Here is an 18,876-nt window from a genome sequence, read left to right as displayed (position 1 = left end):
ATTAACCAGTAACTAAAATACACAGTTAAAAGAGAAGCATCTTATGCATAGTAATGGGCAAAAATGTTTTTGAAATAAAAAATAAAAAATAATGGGCAACTGCCCTTTATTTATACCAAACTCAGTTTGGCTAACCTGAGAGAATGAGACTTACAAAAGGAGAAACGGGGCAAGAGAAAAAAATGGGACACGGGGGCTGCTTGAAAGGACTGGGGAACAGAAGGAAATGGTATCCACATAGCGATAAGAGATAAAGAAAAGGTAATGCTTTGCCTGTTTAATTTTACCTAGACTGAAGATGGATAAGAAATAGACTAGATAAAATTTTAAGTCCTAAACTGTATTCTTGAATTCCCAATACCCACCCCCTTCTCATCCAGAAGGCATTTTACAAAGTATGGAGAATCCAATCCTGACAAAGTAGACACCATTCTCAGATTAAAGGCCAGAGTGTTGTGTGAATTGAGAGGAAGCAACTTAAGAGACTTGTCACTTAAGCCATGTGACTTCTAGGCCATGTGCTGGCTGTACTGGATATAGTCTAGAGCTCCAAAACCAATATGAAAAGCTTTCACAACTCAAATATAGCAGATGAGCTCATTTTAAAAATGTCAAATTCCTTTTGTGGAATGATACAGAAAAACTGGTGGGGAATAACTATTAGTGATATTTTTTATTGACCTTCTAAACCCACACAAACATTAGTAATCTACATAACTAGATTAGTGAAATTAAATAATCTAGAATTAATAAACTAGAATGAAGAAACTCAATAAAATCAAATCTCGAGGTACATATTTTTCTATAGAATTTAGTACTTCACGGTGGCTGATTTATGAGCAATTGTAGAAGTTTAGGGTTGTGTTTTGAGAATGAAAAAAAAAAAACCACGCTGATGTTGTGCTAAAGAACTACCATAAAGATGGGCAGTAAAAGGCCCTAGTTTTGCACATTACAGAGTACTTGTGAACACCCTCCCTCTAACATTTCATCCTCAATGTTTAGGACAAGAACTGAGCCATTCTTGCCATAATATAGATATGGTTTAACAAATGGAATTCCCAAATCAGTTCCCCCATTTTTTTAATGTGATACAGATGCCATTAGATTTATACCACACCAATGATAAACTCAAGATATAGCTATAACTAGGACTTGCAACAAGCAGACGAAGAAGAGGAACCCTCCTCCCATTTACTGTAACTTTTAGAACAGAAAACGGGGGCCACCTTGTAGTTATTAAGGTCACCCTTAAACAATGACTTTCTGGAAAGCCAACTTAATATCTCCTATTTCTTTCTCCTTTTAAATACTGTTAAAGATATCTTCCTTAACGTCTTGGACTTGACATTCTTACAATCTGGAGATTTCATTAAAACGCGGTATCTCCGCACATAAAAACACAACCACGATGACTGCTAAGTGACTGCCAACCACGGAAAACATGGCGAGCAGTTTTCCTAATTCGAGGACCCGCTCACCACCTGCCTGCCTTCTAGTCACCTGCACGTTAAAAGGTAGGTGAGGACTTTCTTAAAAATGGTGCCATGAACACAGGGGTCCCTCCGTCCTGGGAACTGTGGAACAGACCAAAGATAAACACTCATTTTTCCTTCTACATACTGCTTTCTAACTTTTTACGAGGAGAATGTTTATGTTCGGTCTGATGAAAATAATAAATTAAGTGTACCAGGCTCACCCTACCCAAGAACGGTGTTCCTGGATGATCCCAGAAAGGCTAGAACGTGTGTGTGCGCGCGCGCGCGCCAAATTCCCCCCAAAGATGTAAGCCTCGTAGAACAGGCACGCATCTTCCCTTTAAGAAGTGCTTCTGTATTAACTCGACTCCGGAGGGCACGGGCACGCCACACGCAGATTTGGGGCCAGTCGGGCCGTGGGTCAAAACACGTGCTCCCCACCGAAGCCGCAGGCTCGGGCGCGAGCGGCCGGAGTCAAACAGACTCCCCGTCGAACTTCTCCAGGAAACCGTCGGGTGCGGTGGAGGGGGGCGCGCCGGCCGGTGGCCGCTGTCCCACCTGCCGCCCGGAGTGAGAACGTTGCCTTTCCTTCCCGGAAATGGGCCTCAGTCCCTCCAAGGTTGCGCCAGGGGCCGGGCCCCAGTCCGCAGCCCAGAAGCCGGAGCGGGAGCCGGGGCCGCCGCGGCAGCCGCAGCGGGAGGCGAGTCGGAAAGCCGAGGCCCGGCCCTGGCCGGACTCCGGGAGGCCGTCGGAGGGGGAGGCGCGCCCGCGGGCACAGCCGCTCCCCGCCTCCAAGCCCGAGTCAGAGCGGCCCTGGCAGTCACGTCAAGGACGGGAACCCAAGCTTAACCGGGCTTCCGGGCAGCGCACGCAGTCCCTTGGGGCGTCGCACTCCCAGTCGGGGTCAGCGAGGGGGCGTTCGGGCCTGCCGGCGTCAGGGTCACGCTCAAGGTCACGGTCGGGAAACCAGCCATGGGAGAGACCCCGCTGCCACACCGACTGCCTGGAGGCGCCCCTCTCCCGCGCCTTCGGAAGGCTGGGGTGGGTGGTGGGCTCGCACCCCTGGGTCTTCCTGCTGGCGCCCATTGCGCTGACGGCCGTTCTGGGCACTGGCTTGATTTACTTACCCAAGGATGAAGAGGAAAACCTGGAGGAGCAGTACACCCCCATCGGGAGCCCGGCCAAGGCTGAGCGGCGCTTTGTGCAGGGACATTTCACCGCCAACGACTCCTACCACTTCTCCATCTCCAGGAAGAGCACTGACGTCCATTTCGCTTGCATTCTGGCGGTCTCCAACACCACCTCCCTGCTGGAACAAGAAATCCTGGAAGAAATCAGTCAACTGGACGCTGTGATACAGGATCTGTATGTGACCAAGGAAAACGGAACCCAGACGCGCTACGATCAGGTGTGCGCTAAGAACGAGGATTTCTGCGTTCCCTCCAACCCGCTCCTGGCTGTCTGGCAGAGGAACAAAAACCTCGACCTGGGAAACGTCACCTTCCCAATCTTCAACCCAACAGGCCAGCCCATCTACCTGGCCGGGACCCTTGGAGGAACATTTTTAGGCAAGAGGATGGGGAAGAACCAGTTACTCGTGAGGGCCAAGGCCATGCGGCTACTGTACTTCCTGAAGACTGAGGATGGCGAGGTCAACGAGCTTAGCAAGATGTGGCTGATCCATTTCCTGAACCAATTTAGCAACATCGAAAAGAGTCTGGCCTTGAAGAAGATCCAGGTACCTGGTGGCTGGGCCTTAGAGGGAGGCCGGGAGAAGGTGGGAGGAATAAGGGCACTTTTCCAAGGATTGTAACGGTAGCGCTGCCCAATTATTTGATGGAGTCCTTGCCTTGACGCTGGGAGTGCTCTACTCTATTTGGTACTTAATCCAATGTCCTTAATCTCACACATCAAAGGATGCCACAAATCTTAAATCCTTAGTAATGTTGATGGAAAACACAAATTCTACATCCTCAAGGTAGGTCTGTTCCATACAGACATTGCTCATCAGGTTTCCTAGTCAAATGTCTTTGAAATTCCTACTTTTAGTTAAAGTCTTTGCTGTTTGGGGAAGCTCCCTAAAACTTGTTTGGAGTTCACTGAAATTAAAAAAAAAAAAAAAAAAAAAAAACCAACGACAACAAAAAACCCTTCAAGCAGAATTCATGGTGTTTATGAAAAAAGAACTAGCTTAGCATTTTCTGCGTAAGTTCTAGCACAGTGCCAGGCACATGCTAACCATTCGGTAATGTTGGGCCAGCAAGCCCTTTAATACTTGTGAATAAGCCCGGTAAAGTGAGACAGCTCCTGGAAAAAGCCTTTGAATACCAGATCTTTCTGAAATATCAATGCACTTAAAATAGTAAAAGTCAACAACCTAATGAAATTTAGAAAAAGTGACACTTTTCTGTGGCTATTAATGACTTCACGGTCTTATACAGAACTCAGATTTTGTATATTCAGGAGTTTTAAACTTTGGGTTTTTGCAAGAGACTTTGGAAACCATGCCATAGAGTTGTGGGAAGAAGCAAATCTATGTTGTCTTCTTTATTCTAAAGTCATAGTCCACAAATTTTAACATGTCGTTTCAATGAATAAGCTGTAGTGTTTCAGTAGTTTTTGTCGCTTACACACAAATATTGGAATGAAAAGTTATTTACTTGGGTATATTTTCTGTGGCAGGTGGTCTACTTTACATCACTTTCCAGACAACTAGAATTTCAAGCCACTTCTATGACAGTGATCCCTTTGTTTCACTTGGCATACCTTCTAATCATATTATTCGCAATCATATCATGCTACAGGTAAAACAGTTTTATTAGTTGCTTAACTCTTTTAAAAAATAGTTGTGTGTGGTGAAATACATATAAAAGATATAAAATATGTCATTTCAATCATTTTTCAATGTGCAATTCAGTGGTATTAATTAGATTCACACTGTTGTACAACCATCACAACTATCTGTTTCTGAACATTTTTTATCACCCCAAACAGAATTTGTATAAGTCTCAGCTGGTAACCCACCATGGCCTCCCCACATCCCAATCCCTGTTAACTTCTTTTTTTTTTTTTTTTAAGATTTTATTTATTTGACAGAGACAGTAAGAGAGGAATCACAAGCAGGGGGAGTAAGAGAGGGAGAAGCAGGCTTCCCCCTCAAACAAGGAGCCCCACGCAGGGCAATCCCAGGACTCTGGGATCGTGACCTGAGCCAAAGGCAGATGCTTAACCGACTGAGCCACCCACATACAACCTTCCCCTGCCCCCCAGTTAATCTTTATCTACTTCCTATTTCTATGAATTTGCCTATTCTAGAGATTTCATCTAAGTGAAATCATACAATATTTGTTCTTTTGTGACTGGTTTATTTCACTTACTATAATGTTTTCAAGGTTCAACTATGATGCAGCATGTATCAAAACTTCATTCCTTTTCCTGACTAATGTTTCATCATATATAAACAGTGCTGTTTATTCACTTATCTGTTGTTGGGCACTTGAAATGTTTCCACCTTTTGGCTATTGTGAATAATGCTGCAGTGAACACGGGTATACAAATATTTGTCTGAGCTCCTGTTTTCAATTGTTTTCAGTATATACCTAGCAGTTGAATTGGCAAGTTATGTAGTTCTGTGTTTAGCTCTTTCAAGAAGTGCCAAACCACTTGCCACAGAGGCTACCCCATTTTACATCCTACCAGCAGTGTTTAAGGGTTCTAATTTCCACACATCCTCACCAACATTGATGACAGCCATCTTAGTAGTGGCAAAGTGTGGTTTAATTTACATTTCCCTAATTATGAATGATGTTAAGTATCTTCATGTGCTTATTGGCCATTTGCCTGTCTTCTTTGGAGAGATATCTATGCAAGTCCTTTGCCCATTTTTTTCCATTGGGTTGTTTGTCTTTTTGTTGTTGAGTTCTGTTGTTAATGAGTACTTTGTGTATTTTGGATAGTAAACCCTTATCAGATTTGTAGGGACATCTGGGTGGCTCAGTTGGTTGAACGTCGAGCTCTTGGTTTCAGCTCAGGTCATGATCTCAGGGTTGTGAGATCAAGCCCTGAGTCGGGCTCGGTGCTGGGCATGGAGCCCACTTAAGATTTTCTCTCTCTCTCTCTCTCTCTGCCCCTCTCCCCTGCTCATGTTCTTGCTCGATTGCTCTCTCTTTCTTTCTCAAAAAAAGATATATGATTTATGAATATTTCCTCCCACTCTGTCCTACGGTCTCTTCACTTTCTTGATAATGTCTTTAATGCACAAAAGCTTTTAATTTTAAAGAAACCCAATTTATCTTTTACCATTTTTCTTTTGCTACTTATGCTTTTGGTGTTACATCTAGGAATCTGTTGACAAGTCCAAGGTCATGTACCTTTGCCCTGTTTCTTTCTAAGAATTGAAAACCTTCTATGGTTTTAGCTCTTATATTTAAGTTGTTGATGGGGTGAATGGGGTGAATAGAGGTCTAACTTCATTCTTGCACATATGGAAACCTAGTTCTCCAAGTACCATGTGATGAAGAGACTGTTCTTTCCCAGTTGACTGGATTTGGCATCCTTGTCAAAAATCAATTGGCTGTAGAGGGGCACCTGGGTGGCTCAGTGGATTAAGGCCTCTGCCTTTGGCTCAGGTCATGATCCCAGGGTCCTGGGGTCGAGCCCCACATCGGGCTCTCTGCTCGGCGGGGAGCCTGCTTCCCCCTCTCTCTCTGTCTGCCTCTCTGCCTACTTGTGATCTCTGTCCATCAAATAAATAAATTTAAAAAAATCAATTGGCTGTAGATATATGGGTTTATTTCTGTGGACTCTCAATTCTATTCCATTAGCCTACATGTCTGTGGTATGCCAGCAACACACTGTTTTAATTGCTATAGCTTTGTTGTGAGTTTTGAAATCTGGAAATCTCAGTCCTCCAATTCTTTTCTTCTTTTTCATGATTATTTTGGGTATCCAGGGATTCTTGCAATTCCATATGAATTTGAGGGTTGACTTTTCCATTTCTTAAAAGAAAAAGGCAATTGGCATTTTGTAATAAGTATTTATAATAATAATAATAATAAGTATTTATATTTATATATATTTATATTTATATTTATTTATATAAATAAATTTATTTGTAAATTTAAATAAATAATTTAAATAAATAAATTAAATAAATCTGTAATAAATAAATTTATTTATATAAATAAATTTATTTATTAATAAAGTTTGTAATAAATAAATTTTGTAATAAAGATGTTGAATTTATAGGAAAAAAAAAAGCCTGCTTCTCCCTCTCCCTCTGCCTGCCACTCCCCCTGCTTGTGCTCCCTCTCTCTCTCTCTAACAAATAAATAAATAAAATCTTAAAAAGAAAAAGAAATTGTGGACAGTTTTGTTTGATTTGGTGTATTTTTTTACCTTACATATTTGCCAATTATGACCATTTGGAGGCAGATATGCTGATAGAACTAAACAACAAGTCCTTATTTCTAAGTTTGAACTAGTACTTTTAACTATATAAAAATATCTTTAATTTAATTGACTTAGATATCTTCATTGTTCTGATGTGGGCTTTATCTTGTTAAGCACTTAAAAATTGTTATCTAGGCCTTAGGGTTAATTTAGTCTCTTGTGATCACAAAGCTAAAATGTGAAAAATATCGACAAATAAAAGAATTTAGGTGTAGAAAGTACACTACAGGTTATATCATTCCAGTGATTCTCACAGCGGAGTCACAGAGACAACTGTTAAGCCCACGTATTCTGAGGCCTTGCTCTATTGAATCAAGTCTCTGGGGCTTCAGTTTGAAAATCTTATTTCAAAAACTTGTCTACTTGATTCTCATTTGTAGGTTGGTTTGGGAACAAATGATATAATTCAACCTCTAGATTTTAAGGTAGAGGAAAATGAGGCCCCAGTAGGCAAAGGGAGTCAATTAACTACAATGGGTACCTCTTTAGAGTCAATAAACTACCTCACAACTTTGTTATTCTGGAAAGAAAGACCACAATGCCCTAGAAAATGAACAAACCAAAATACTAAACAGCAAGTGTAGGAGGGAGGGAGGGAGCAAGTGAGAGAGGCAGAATGTGGAGAGGGGAAAAGACAAAATTCTGTCTTTTTCAAGTCAGTAGAGTTAAAAAAAAATGTTAAACTAGTGTGGAATCTACAAGGTACCAACAACTGGTTTGATAAAACTTGTCTACTAGATAGTTGGTTCTGAAGATACAAGTTCATATCAATTCTTGCTTATCTTTACAAATGACTATGGACAGTAATACAGAAAATAAATCCTGTACCAAAGGCAATTAGAAAATGATTTATATTTATGTGTCTTTGAAGACTTTATGTGTTTGTAACCAACATACTGAACACATAGGACTCATGAGGTATAAACATACAGCAACTTTATTTTTGTCTCCCTTTGTTCTCTTTAAGTTTTGTAGGTAGAGCAGTTCTTCCTCTGCCCCATGAAAACTCAGGCAGGCCCTGTGACTTTTGTGGTCATTCTTAGGTAAGACAAAATCCTCCAGTCTGAATTAAAATGTCCATGTCCATGTAATAGACAAAACAAAATCATGTAATAAAAAAAAAAAGCAAAAAATAACTAGATTTGAAGCTAAGGTTCCCCCCAACCCCCACGCCGCCAGCACTCTTAGGCAGAGTGTGCTGCCTGGGACAGTCCTTAATGGGGAAAAAAGGGACTCACCAGTCCTCTTGTAGCACTTTTCTTCCTACTTCTCATCTTGCTAAGTTGGCTCCTGGTTGGAGCATGCCCAAGGAGAAGAGGAAAAGGAGCAGGAAAATACTTAAAGTAAAGATGTTGCCATGATGGTTCAATTCATGCCTTTTCTGGTATCAAAAATAAAACCCATTCTCCTGTGAGAGTGTTTCTAAGTTTCTTAGACACCTCCCACTCCTCTCTCTCTGTTATCACAGAGAATCTCTTATCTCTGTTCTGGGCCGGGCCTCCTAGACAGTCCCTAAAACATTGGCCGTCCTGCTCGTCTCAGATCCTTACACAGGAAGGCTACTCCTTGCATACCTGCATTTGCCTCACACAGAAGCCTTGCTCGAACACATTTTAGGGTTCAATATTCATTGTCTTATAGTGAAGTCATAAGAACAATAGTAAGACTTTTCCAACTTTATGCTCTAACCTGAACCTCCTTCTACAGCACAGTAGTGGTATGTTGAGCTTCCAGATTATTTCAAACTTGTCTAACATTTTGGAAAGGTCAAAACTCACCCCAAATATTCAATCAGTTTCTGAAACAATCTGGGGAAAATCTTTCCCTTCTCAAATACACTGGAAATTATTGTTTACTCATGGGAGACATGATTACCTTTCAAGGGAGATAAGGATCTCTCACCAAACATACAGAGTGTTTTCTAAGGACAGTAATTTCTAGTTCAGCCCTTCTCTGCTAAGTGAATTAAAACTTCAGAGGATGGGCCATCTTGCTGTCAGCGATGCCCAAATCGGCCTGAGCACTGGAATCATATGAGGAAAGATTCAGACGTTGAGACCCTGCAGCTTCCCCACAAACCTGTCGCGTCAGGACCTGCAGAGCTAGGTCCCAGGAGATCCGAAGTTCTAAGACTCTCCGAGGTCATTCTGATAAACTGCTTAAAACCGAATCCTTCTAGGGCACTGGAATATCTGCACATGTATCCACCAAACTCCTACAGTGTTCACGTTCAAATTTTTTCCTCCCTGGTCTATTGAACATTAAAATAAAGGACATTGAGGGGCCCCTGGGTGGCTCAGTGGGTTAAAGCCTCTGCCTTCGGCTCGGGTCATGATCTCAGGGTCCTGGGATCAAGCCCCACATCGGGCTCTCTGCTCAGCGGGGAACCTGCTTCCTCCTTTCTATCTGCCTGCCTCTCTGCCTGCTTGTGATCTCCATCTGTCAAATAAATAAATAAAATCTTTAAAAAAATAATAAAAATAAAATAAAGGTCATTGAGAGAAAGTCAACTCAGCAATTAAAATCATATCTCCCACCCTCTGGAAAATTTATACCAAAAAATCCGGAAACTTGAAAGAGGGAATGGAAATAAATGTGTCATATGTAACTTTTATCCTCCTTAATCTTTCTGATTTCAGAGTTCATCTTTGTTACCTTCTTCTTTTAAACTGCCATAAGCCAGTATTGTTTTTTTAAATTATTTTTAAATTTTTTTTATTAACATATAATGTATTATTAGCACCAGGGGTACAGGTCTGTGAATCGACAGGTTTACACCCTTAACAGCACTCACCATAGCACATACCCTCCCCAATGTCCATAAACCCACCACCTTCTCCCTACCCCCTTCCCCCCGGCAACCCTCAGTTTGTTTTGTGAGATTAAGAGTCTCTTATGGTTTGTCTCCCTCCCAATCCCATCTTGTTTCATTTATTTCTTTCCTACCCGCCAAGTCCCCCACGTTGCCTCTCAGCTTCCTCATATCAGGGAGATCATATGATCATTGTCTTTCTCTGATTGACTTATTTCGCTCAGCAATAATACCTTCTAGTTCCATCCATGTCATCGCAAATGCCAAGATTTCATTTCTTTTGATGACTGCATAGTATTCCATTGTATATACATACACACATTTTCTTTATCCATTCATCTGTGGATGGACATCTAGGTTCTTTCCATCGTTTGGCTATTGTGGACATTGCTGCTATAAACATTTGGGTGCCTGTGCCCCTTCGGATCACTACATTTGTATCTTTAGGGTAAATATCCAGTAGTGCAATTACTGGATTGTAAGGTAGCTCTATTTTCAAGTTTTTGAGGAACCTCCACGCTGTTTTCCAGAGTAGCTGCACCAGCTTGCATTGCCACCAACAGTGTAGGAGGGTTCCCCTTTCTCCGCATCCTCACCAGCATCTGTCATTTCCTGACTTGCTAATTTTAGCCATTCTAACTGGTGTGAGGTGGTATCTCATTGTGGTTTTGGTTTGTATTTCCCTGATGCCGAGTGATGTGGAGCACTTTTTCATGAGTCTATTGGCCATCTGGATATCTTCTTTGCAGAAATGTCTGTTCATGTCCTCTGCCCATTTCTTGAATGGATTATTTGTTCTTTGGGTGTTGAGTTTGCTAAGCTCTTTATAGATTTTGGATACTAGCCCTTTATCTGATATGTCGTTTGCAAATATCTCCTCGCATTCTGTCAGTTGTCTTTTGGTTTTGTTAACTGTTTCCTTTGCTGTGAAAAAGCTTTTGATCTTGATGAAGTCCCAATAGTTCATTTTTGCCGTTGCTTCCGTTGCCTTTGGCGATGTTCCTAGGAACAAGTTGCTGCGGCTGAGGTCGAAGAGGTTGCTGCCTGTGTTCTCCTCAAGGATTTTGATGGATTCCTTTCTCACATTGAGGTCCTTCATCCATTTTGAGTCTATTTTCATGTGTGGTGTAAGGAAATGGTCCAATTTCATTTTTCTGCATGTGGCTGTCCAATTTTCCCAACACCATTTGTTGAAGAGGCTGTCTTTTTTCCATTGGACATTCTTTCCTGCTTTGTTGAAGATTAGTTGACCATAGAGTTGAGGGTCTATTTCTGGGCTCTCTATTCTGTTCCATTGATCTATATGTCTGTTTTTGTGTCAGTACCATACTGTCTTGATGATAACAGCTTTGTAATAGAGCTTGAAGTCTGAAATTGTGATGCCACTAACTCTGGCTTTCTTTTTCAACATTCCCCAATAGGGATTGCATTAAACGTGTCGATTGCTTTAGACATTTTCACAATATTTGCTCTTCCAATCCATGAACATGAAACATTTTTCCATTTCTTTGTTCCTTCCTCAATTTCTTTCATGAGTACTTTATAGTTTTCTGAGTATAGATTCTTTGCCTCTTTGATTAGGTTTATTCCTAGGTATCTTATTGTTTGGGGTGCAATTATAAATGGGATCGACTCCTTAATTTCTCTTTCTTCTGTTTTGTTGCTGATGTATAGAAATGCAACTGATTTCTGTGCATCAATTTTGTATCCTGACACTTTACTAAATTCCTGTACAAGTTCTAGCAGATTTGGAGTGGAGTCTTTTGGGTTTTCCACATAAAGTATTATATCATCTGCAAAGAGTGATAGTTTGACTTCTTCTTTGCTGATTTGGATGCCTTTAATTTCTTCTTTTTGTCTGATTGCTAAGGCTAGGACTTCCAGTACTATGTTCAATAGCAGTGGTGATAGTGGACAGCTCTGCCATGTTCCTGACCTTAGCAGAAAAGTTCTCAGTTTTTCTCCGTTGAGAATGATATTTGCTGCAGGTTTTTCATAGATAAGCCAGTATTGTTTTAAGAAAGTATTCATTATAGTCAAATTTTAGTCTAACAAAGCAACTTATTTTTGCTCTGGAATTTTGTCTGTGTGGTTGATTTAGGGCCCTGAATTTAACTCCTAGAACTGGTGGGTTGACAGAAAGTGAGCTACAACCATGGTGCAGAACATTTTTTTCATAATAAGAAAGTTTAGCTATTTTACTGTTACAACAGTAAAAGGTCTTTAGTCATGTTGTTACTGTATTAGAATCAATGCTTCCGTTTCCATAGTTGACTCTTAGGTTTCAATCCAAACTTAGTTTGTCTCTCCTACTAAAAATGTCTAGAGATGAGTATCAGTCATTTGTTTTGAAGCACTTAACAAACAATGTGAAATATAAATTTTAAAATTTTTAAATGTAATGTGGTGGGCACCTGGCAGGCTCAGTCAGTTAAGTATCTGCCTTCAGCTCAGGTCATGATCCCAGGGTCCTGGGATCAAGTCCCGCATCAGGTTCCCTGCTCAGCAGGGAGCCTGCTTCTCCCTCTGCCTGCCACTCCCCCTGCTTGTGCGCTCTCTCTCTCTGAAAAATAAACAGATAATCTTTTAAAAAAGTATAATGTTGTGGCTGTTGGGTAGGTAAAGTACTGAACCCATACTTTAAAATGCTGTCTATATATTCCCACTTCTGGGAAATGGGCCCAGGCTGTGTTATTCTAAATGGACTACATTTCCAATTCTTTTGCAATTAGTAGCAACTTTTCTAGAGCCCGCTTCAGCAGTAGATGAAAATCCTGAAAACGTCTTAGGAGGAGTCTTTCTACATTTTGCTAACCAAAATACATATTGAACTGGCTCTGAAATACATGAGCTATTTAGGCTTGCATCTATGGTGAGCTGGAGTCAAGGGTTGGGTGAAAAGAACACTGGATATGGATATTTACTCTGCTAAGGCTTGCCCTCCCTTTGCTGTGGTAGTCCATTTATACTCTTTGAAGAGCAGAGTGGAATTAACCATCAGGAGTGTTTTAGTATAACTCTGTGGTTCTCGACTACAATCAGTGGAGTAGTAGCTTGCTTACCTGCAGAAGAATCGCCTAGAAAGTTTTGTAAAAGCTCAGATAGCTTTTCTGTTCCCTCTCTCCTTTTTCCCACTTGGTCTGGGATAGTGCCTGGGAATTAAAGGTCTCCACTAGACTAGTACGGGAATTATTGCCCAAGAGCCTTCTGAACAGGTGTCCAAGTAAAAAATGTTACAAACTGATGGAATTTCAGTATAGAACCTACCACCACAAATCCCATGATTTTTCCTTCCAAATTTACAGGTGTGACCGCGTACGTAACAAAATGTGGACTGCAGCCTTTGGGGTGATTTCTGCTGCCTTGGCAGTGGTGAGCGGCTTTGGCCTGATGTTGTACATGGGGGTGCCATTTGTGATCCTAGTTGCAAATTCACCGTTTCTTATTCTGGGTGAGTAAAACAAAACAGGAGGTTACATGTTGTATATGTGAGGGTGTGGGGTAGATAAGGGAGGGAGTTTAGGTTAGATTAAGCAAAATAATTATATCTGGGTGGTTCTATAGATCAAAATGAGGTGACAGGAAAAAAGAAAATAAAATTGAATTGTGTGTCTTTAGAGGGAGAAAATCTAGCACCCCAAATGGAAAAACACAGACAAGGGACATGAACAGATGGGTCACACCCAAATCTAAAATATGAATCACTGGAAATAATAAGAAAAAAAATTGACCTCTCAATTAACCAAGGGATACAAATTAAAACAAAAATGGACACCTTGTTTTCATATCAGATTAATGAATATCGGCAAGATTGAAGGAAGGTTGTATGGAAATGAACACTCATCCTGCTAGCGGAAAACTGTAACCTGGTACACCCTTTTTTGAGTCCAGTTTTGCAAATCAAAAGACTTAAAAATTAAACAGGGAATGTCTTTGACTTACTGATTCCACTTCCTAGGAATTTGTCCTAATAATTGGACAAGTGCTCAAAAAGTAAAAGCATGTTCACTTTGGCATTATTTAGAACAGGAAGGTTTTGAAAACCATTTAATTCCCTATCAGCATGGGATTGGGCAACTCAAATGTAGCATATTAAAATTGTGAATCATATTCAATCCTTAGAAAGAGGTAGATTTATAAGGTATATAAGGTAGACAAAAGATATATAACCACTACCAGAAAAATGCTTGTTATGAAACAGGGTGTTCAAAACAGAAAGATATAGTTGTATTGGTGTATTTGTATAGAGCAAATTCTGGATGGATATATGTAAAAATGAAGGGTGGAATTACAGCTGTTTAAATTTTTTCTCCATATTTTCCTATACTTTCAGAATTTATTTTATAGGGGAGCCTGTGTGGCTCAGTGGGTTAAAGCCTCTGCCTTCGGCTCAGGTCATGGTCCCAGGGTCCTGGGATCGAGCCCCGCGTCGGGCTCTCTGCTCCGTGGAGAGCCTGCTTTCTCCTTTCTCTCTGCCTGCCTCTCTGCCTACTTGTGATCTCTGTCTCTCGGATAAATGAATAAAATCTTTAAAAAAATTTATTTTATAATAAGCATGAGAAAACAAAGGTGTTTCTCCTTGAGAAAATAAGGAGCTTGGAAGAGGTAGTATTTGGTTTCCCAGGGGAGACAGTGGATGAACTGTATGCTGGATGTCAGGGCATCTCTTCCTAGTACACAGCCATACTTAGTCACTCACCCCCCCCCCCACAGCCATTAATAACAAGGTTAAGGTGTATCTAATTGATTTCATGTAAACCAGGATTGTATAGTTTGTGTATTCACAGGAGTGTGAATGGCTCTGTGTGTGTGTGTGATTTAAACAACTCAAGAAATGTGCGAGGACAATTTCTGAATAAGGTTCTATAAATAATAAAACTAGTTTTTAGGGCGCCTGGGTGGCTCAGTGGGTTAAGCCTCTGCCTTCAACTTGGGTCATGATCTCAGAGTTCTGGGATCGAGTCCCGCATCAGGCTCTCTGCTCGGCAGAGAGCCTGCTTCCTCCTCTCTCTCTGCCTACTTGTGATCTCTCTCTGTCAAATAAATAAAATCTTTAAAAAATAAAAAAATTTAAAAAAATAAAACTAGTTTTTAAATACCTTGTAAATATCAATGAATTCATTCTTGGTCCTTAGTACTTCTGATTCTTCCCTTTTGTCCCACTGAGTACAACTGAAATCCTCAAGGCCGCTAGCCATGGGATGTCAGGATGCATTTGTGACATTCTGTGTAGCCTTATGTTAATTTAGATCCTTCGGCCTGCTTGATCATAACCAGAGAACATCTGATTAGAGACAAAGTTGCAATTCCTAGTACCCTCCTGTAGAGAAGATACCCCCAAATTGAAGTGGAGAACAGCATTTTATTCTACCTTGTGTATTTCCTTGTTTATTTCATTAAGTTTGTATCAATATACATGGGTGAAAGTAGTGTCAACTCTAGCAGAAATCTTGAGGCAGGTGAAACTTATCTGCAAATGCTCTTGCTGTCCTCACTATCCCCATTCTTCTTTCTAGTCCTCCTTTCCAAGTTTTCAGTGGTGATTTCAAAGTCCTCAAATGTTCTGTCCTCTCTATTCCAAACCCATCATGAAACATCCTTATAGAAAAGGATTACCTAGTAGATATTAATATGCAAGGGATTCTTTTTTTAAAAGATTTTCTTTATTTATTTGACAGAGAGAGATCACAAGTAGGCAGAGAGAGAGAGGAAGGGAAGCGGGCTCCCTGCTGGGCAGACAGCCCAATTAGGGTCTCGATCCCAGGACCCTGGGGTCATGACCTGAGCCGAAGGCAGAGGCTTTAACCCACTGAGCCACCCAGGCACCCCTATGCAAGGGATTCTTGAGATTTACTTTGGTGCACATGTCTGATCTCAAGAGTACTTGCATTTTAATAATAATGCCTTAACCTGGGAAAGTAAGTTTAAGTGATAACATTCTGGGTATCAAAAACAGGCTAGGAGGAAAACGGTGTGTGTGTGTGTGTGTGTGTGTGTGTGTGTGTACTATGCGGTGCCTCTCAAATCCTACCACATTGATACTTAGATGCTAACTGTAGAACAGATAAGTCCAGCTTATATTTTAAGCAACAGAATGTTGGCTCAGTGTGTCTGTACATTTGTGTAAAATGGTTTATGAGGGAAAATGGTCTCTCAGATAATCCAGTGGAATCAAAGATAACATTGCTAATCCTGCTTCAGCTAACATCCACAACAGGTTTCCTGACTCATCGTTAAAACACCCTGCACGAAGACTAGGAGCAGAGTATCGGGTCTATCCTATGCTATGTACAAATAACAGGAGGGCATACAAAGCCCAGAGTTGTTACAGAGGAAGGGGCGAATTCTGGTGTGGCTTCAGAGGCAAGCAAAGGAGGCAACAGAGAACATAGTATCAAAGCACAGATTGGGCGAGATAAATCAGACCTTAAGAGATGGACAAAGAAGATGGTTTGAGTTTATGCATTTAATTTTTAATGGATATTAATATGTATGAAGATGGCTTCTTCTTCTTTTTTTTTTTTAACAGGTGTCGGGGTTGATGATATGTTCATAATGATTTCTGCCTGGCAGAAGACCAGCCTCATGGATAACATAAAACAGCGTCTGTCCAGTGTCTATTCCAAAGTGGCAGTGTCGATTACAATTACCACCATCACCAACGTCCTGGCCTTCTATACAGGGATTATGACCTCTTTCAGGTCCGTACAGTACTTTTGCATCTATACAGGAACAACCCTGCTCTTTTGTTATTTCTATAACATCAACTGTTTTGGGGCATTTATGGCCCTGGATGGTAAAAGAGAAAGAGTCTGTCTACGCTGGTTGAAAAAGCCAGAAAATCCTGACCAAAAATGTTCCTCATTAAAAAGATCCTGCTGTCTCCCATGTGATTCTCTCCCGGACGAAGAAGAAACCGATGTCCATCCAATGAATGTGTTCTTTCGAGACTATTTTGGCCCTTTTCTCACAAGAACCGAGTCCAAATTTTTTGTAGTGCTTGTATACATTTTGTACATCATAAGTAGCATCTATGGGTGTTTCCAAGTGCAGGAAGGTTTAGACCTTCGAAATTTGGCAAGTGACGATTCCTACATCACACCATATTTTAATGTAGAAGAAGAATATTTTTCAGATTATGGTCCCAGAGTTATGGTTATTGTTACAGAAACCTATAACTACTGGGATGAAGGTGTTAGGCCAAAACTGGAAATATGTCTGTCAAATTTGGAAAACAGTGACTATGTAGATAAAAGTCTTACAGAGTTTTGGTTACGAGAGTATGTGCAATATATGGAAAAGAGCCAGCAAGATTTAAGTGATAAGCATACTTTTATGAATAATTTGCCCAATTTTTTAACACATTTTCCACTTTTTATGTATGATATTAACATTTCATCATCACATGAAATCATTTCTTCCCGGGGCTTTATTCAGACCGTGGGTGTTTCTCTTCAATCAATAAGAAGACGATGTTATCCCAGTTACGAAGCAAAGCTGAAAAGTGCGAAATTCCCCTGATGGTGTATAACCAGGCATTCATATATTTTGATCAGTATACTGCAATATTAGAAAATACTGTTAGAAATGTCATTGTTGCATCAACCGCTATGTTCATTGTTTCCTTATTGTTAATTCCTCACCCACTGTGTTCCTTGTGGGTAACTTTTGCTATTGCTTCTGTGATTGTGGGAGTAACGGGTTTCATGGGATTCTGGAATGTCAATCTTGATTCCATATCCATGATTAATCTTGTCATTTGTATAGGGTTTTCTTTCGATTTTTCTGCACACATTTCTTATGCATTTGTTTCCAGTTCTAAGCCCTCAGTAAACCAAAAAACAATTGAGGCATTGTATCTGCTAGGCTATCCAGTGTTACAAAGTGCACTTTCAACAGTAATAGGGGTGTGTGTTTTATCTGCAGCTAAAGCATACATCTTCAGGACATTTTTTAAGATTATGTTTCTTGTTATGGTATTTGGGGCTGCTCAAGGCCTAATTTTTATTCCGGTATTCTTAACCTTTTTTTGAAGGTTTGTTTGAATATCTGCTAACAAATCAAAGACCAATTTTAGAATTCCTGATTGCCAGAATCCAATCTGATAAAAATGCACTATCAGAAATAGTCAATAAACTTAAAACAAAGGCATGTTTCCTTGGCTTGGAAATCCCATTTAAAGATGTTATTTAAAATATCCTGAGAAAAATTAATTAGTCTTACATTAAAGTATCTTTACTAAATTAGGAAGTGTTGTCATCTTTATTATAGTCTATACACTCAAGCATAAGGTATGACTTTCCAATTATTTTTTCCTTTTGTTTCATTGTTAGAAGTTTATGCCTGGAATTCAAATATTTTATAATTATAATATAAATGGAATATTATTTTCATTGTACTTCCTCTATCATTATTATGTAAAAGTACAACTTATTATTTATTCTCCCAGTCTGGTGCTTTGTATGCATTTTCTTAATGGTATATTTTGATAAACTGAAATTTTTAAAGTTTTGAAATCCATTTTATCATTTTTTTAATGACTAATGCTTTCTGTGTCCTAAGAAGTCTTTGTCTATTCCAAGATGACAGAAAAATCCACCTATGATATCTTCTCAAAGCTCATAGTTTTAATTTTACATTGAGGTCTGTGATCCATAAATCTTTTGTTGAGAAGTGTGGATAGAAGTTCATTATCTTCCCATAATAGTTATCATCCAGTTTTCCAGCATCATTAGTAAAAAGACTGTATTTTCAGCGTAGGATTAAGTTGGCACCTCTGTCAAAGAATCAGCTGACAATTTATGTGTGGCTCTATTTCTGTGCATTGATCTGTTTGTCTATCCTAAAGCCAATACCACAGTGCCTTGATTATTGGACCTTTCTATTAAATCGTCAAATTAGGTTGTATAATGTGTCCAACATTTTTTTTCTTTTCTAAATTATTTTGGCTATTCTTGGTTCTTAGCATTTAGATACTAATTTTAGAATCACTTGTCAATTTATCAGAAAGCTTTCTGGGTTTGTGACTCAGTTATAGTGAATCTATACTTTAATTTGGGGAAAATAGGTATCTTAGCCATTTGGAATCTTCTAACCTATGAACATGGTTTATCTCTCCATTTATTTGTGTCTTCT

General features: G+C 40.0%; 1 pseudogene across 1 annotated transcript; it reads left to right on the top strand.

The window, feature by feature from the left end:
• The first annotated feature begins 2,076 nt into the window (after window positions 1-2,076).
• Window positions 2,077-17,774, top strand: LOC308338099 (patched domain-containing protein 3-like; annotated as a pseudogene). Its single transcript has 4 exons — window positions 2,077-3,216; window positions 4,161-4,282; window positions 13,047-13,192; window positions 16,271-17,774. The product of its transcript is annotated as a patched domain-containing protein 3-like (transcript).
• The last annotated feature ends 1,102 nt before the right edge of the window (window positions 17,775-18,876 follow it).

This window comes from Martes martes (assembly GCF_963455335.1).
Source record: "Martes martes genome assembly, contig: scaffold_81, whole genome shotgun sequence".
Taxonomy (NCBI): Eukaryota; Metazoa; Chordata; class Mammalia; order Carnivora; family Mustelidae; genus Martes; species Martes martes.
This window is presented reverse-complemented; position numbering and strand designations above follow the sequence as displayed.